Source organism: Oryx dammah, unplaced genomic scaffold (genome assembly GCF_014754425.2).
Source record: "Oryx dammah isolate SB20612 unplaced genomic scaffold, SCBI_Odam_1.1 HiC_scaffold_23, whole genome shotgun sequence".
Classification (NCBI taxonomy): Eukaryota; Metazoa; Chordata; class Mammalia; order Artiodactyla; family Bovidae; genus Oryx; species Oryx dammah.
In genome coordinates this window covers 59,272,475-59,275,992 of record NW_024070207.1, presented here as the reverse complement: position 1 = coordinate 59,275,992, position 3,518 = coordinate 59,272,475, and the positions used below count along the sequence as shown (strand labels likewise).

General features: G+C 36.1%; 1 protein-coding gene across 1 annotated transcript in view; it reads left to right on the top strand.

Moving 5' to 3' along the window:
* DACH2 (dachshund family transcription factor 2) overlaps positions 1-3,518 on the top strand; it is an 816,985-nt gene that overhangs the window by 552,102 nt on the left and 261,365 nt on the right. The window lies entirely within an intron of this gene.

The window sequence follows — 3,518 nt, the reverse complement described above, 5'->3', positions numbered from 1 at the left end:
TAAATATGTTGTTGGATTCTGTTTGCTAGAATTTTGTTGAGGGTTTTGCATCTGTGTTCATCAGTGATATTGGCACACACACACACACACATATATATATATATATATATATATAGTGTGTGTGTGTGTGTGGCATCTTTATCCAGTTTTGGTATTAGGGTGATGGTGGCCTCATAGAATGAGTTTGGCAGTTTACCTTCTTCTGCAATTTTCAGAAGAGTTTGAGTAGGATACATGTTAGTGCTTCTCTAAACTTTTGGTAGAATTCACTTGTGAAGCCTTCTGGTTCTGGGCTCTTGTTTGCTGGAATATTTTTTGCTACAGTTTTGATTTCTGTGCTTGTGAATGGGTCTGTTAAGATTTTCTATTTCTTCTTGGTTCAGTTTTGGAAGGTTATATTTTTCTAAGAATTTGCCCATTTTTTCCAAGTTGTCTATTTTATTGTCATAAGTTTGCTGATAGTAGTCTCTTATGATCCTTTGTATTTCTGTGTTGTCTGTTGTGGTTTATCCATTTTCTTTCTTTGTTTTTTCTCCACTTACTTTCTTTTTAATTTTTTTTTTAATTTTATTTTTACTTTATTTTACTTTACAATACTGTATTGGTTTTGCCATACACCTGTGGTGGATTCATGTCAATGTATGCTTTCTCCATTTTCATTTCCAATTTTGTTGATTTGATTTTTCTCCCTTTGTTTCTTGATGAGTCTGGCTAACCGTTTGTCTATTTTATTTATCTTCTCAAAGTACCAGCTTTAGTTTTGCTGATTTTTGCTATAGTCTCCTTGTTTCCTTTTCATTTATCTACCCTAATTTTTATGATTTCTTTTCTTCTACTAACCCTGGGGATCTTCATTTCTTCTTGTTCTACTTTCTTTAGGTGTAAAATTAGGTTATTTATTTGATTTTTCTCTTATTTGTTAAGGTAAGCTTGTATTGCTATGCACCTTCCTCTTAGAACTTCTTTTACGGAATCCCATAGGTTTTGGGTTGTCATGCTTTCATTTTCATCTGTTTCTATGCATATTTTGATTTCCTTTTTATTTCTTCTGTGATTTGTTAGTTACCTCCATATGTTCATATTTTTTTTTTCCTGTAGTTGACATCAAATCTTACTGCATTGTGATCAGAAAGAAAATAAGCTTGAAATGCTTGCTTTTTTTTTTTTATGAATTTACCAAGGCTAGATTTATGGCCCAGGATATGATTAATCCTGGAGAAAATTCTGTGTGCTATTGAGAAAAAGGTGAACTACATTGTTTAGTGGTGAAATATCTTATGATATCAATTAGACCTAAGTGGTCCATTGTACCATATAAGTTTGTGTTTCCTTGCTAATTTCTGTTTGGTTAATGTATCCATAGGTGTGAGTGGGTATTAAAGTCTCCCACTATTATTGTAATATGTTAATTTCCCCTTTCATAGTTGTTAGCATTTGCCTTATGTATTGTGGTGGTCCTATGTTGGGTGCATATATATTTATAATTGTTATATCTTCTTTTTGGATTGATCCTTTATTCATTATGTAGTGTCCTTCTTTGTCTCTTTTTACAGCATTTATTTCAAAGTCTATTTATCTGATATGAGTATTGATACTCCTGATTTCTTTTGGTCTCCTTTTGCATGAAATATATTTTTCCAGCCCTTCACTTTCAGTCTGTATGCGTCCCTTGGTTTGAGATGGGTCTCTTGTAGATAGCATATAATAGGGGTCTTGTTTTTGTGTCCATTCAGTCAGTCTTTCTCTTTTCTTTGGGCCTTTCAACCCATTTATATTTAAGGTAATCATTGGTAAGTATGATCCCATTGTCATTTACTTTGTTGTTTTGGGTTCAAATTTGGAAAACTTTTCTTTGTTTCCTGTCTAGAGAAGATCCTTTAGCATTTGTTGCAGATTCTTTAGCATTTATTGCAGGTTTGGTGGTGTTGAGTTCTCTCAGCTTTTGCCTGTCTGGAAATTTTTTTTTTTTTATTTCTCATTCATATTTGAATGAGATCCTTGCTGGGTATAGTAATCTGGGTTCTAGGTTTTTCTCTTTCATCACTTTAAGTATGTCCTGCCATTCCTTTCTGGCCTGAAGTGTTTCTAGTGAAAGATCAGCTGTTATCCTTATGGGGACCCATTTGTGTGTTATTTGTTTCTTTTCCTTTGCTGCTTTTAATATTTAGTCTTTGTCGTAGATGTTTGTTAGTTTGATTAATATGTGTCTTGGGGTGTTTCACTTTGCTTTTTCCTATTCGGATCTCTCTGGGTTTCTTAGACCTGGGTGGCTACTTCCTTCCCCATTTTAGGGAAGTTTTCCACTATTATCTCACAAGTATTTTCTCATGCCCTTTATTTTTGTCTTCTTTTTCTGGGACTCCTATGATTTGAATGTTGGGGTGATTAACATTTTTCCAGAGGTCTCTGAGGTTCTCCTCATTTCTTTTAATTCTTTTTTCTTTTTCCCTCTCTGCTTCATTTATTTCTACCATTCTATGTTCCCCTTCACTGATCCTATTTTCTGCCTCAGTTATTCTACTGTTGGCTTCCTCCAGAGTGTGTTTGATTTCAGTTATTGCATTCCTCATTATTGATTGACACTTCTCTATTTCTTTTATGTCCTTGTTAAACATTTCTTGCATCTTCTCAATCCTTCTTTCTAGTCTATTTATCTGTAACTCCATTTTGTTTTCAAGATATTGGGTCATCTTTACTATCATTATTCTCAATTCTTTTTCAGGTGGACTCCCTATCTCCTCCTCTTCTGTTTGGTTTGGTGGGTACTTATCATGTTCCTTTACCTGCTGAATATTTCTCTGTCTTTTAATTTTGTTTAGATTGGTTTGTTTTGGGTGCCCTTTCTGTTGGCTGGAGTTCGTGGTTCCTCTTTATTGTGGAGGTTGCTTCCTGTAGGTGGGGATGGACTAGTGGCTTGTCAAGGTTTCCTGGTTAGGGGATCTTGCATCTGTGTTCTGGTGGGTGGAGCTGGATCTCTTCTCTCTGATATGCAGTGGAGTGTACAGTAGTGTGTTTTAAGGTGTCTATGGGTTTGGCATGGCTTTGGGAAGCCTGTCTTTCTATGGTCAGGGCTGTGTTCCTGCTTTCCTGGAGAATTAGCATGGTATGTCTTGCTCTGGAACTTTTTGGCTCTTGAGTGGAGCTTGGTTTCAGTGTAGGTATGGAGACTTAGGGGTGAGCTTTTGTCTATTAATGTTCCCTGGAGTCAGGAGTTCTCTGATGTTCTCAAGTGTTGAAGTTAAGCCTCCTGACTCTGGCTTTCAGTCTAATTCTTACAGTAGCTTCAAGGATTCTCCACCCATACAGCAAAGATGATAAAACATCTAGGTTAAAGGTGAAACAATTCTTCACAACAAGGGACAGCCAGAGAGGTTCACAGAGTTACACATAGAAGAGAGGAGGGATGAGGGAGATAGAGGTGACCAGAAGAGAGGTAGTCAAAAAGGGAGAGAATGATCTAGCCAGTAATCAGTTCCCTAAGTGTTTTCCACAGCCAGAACACCCTCAGAAGTTTACAG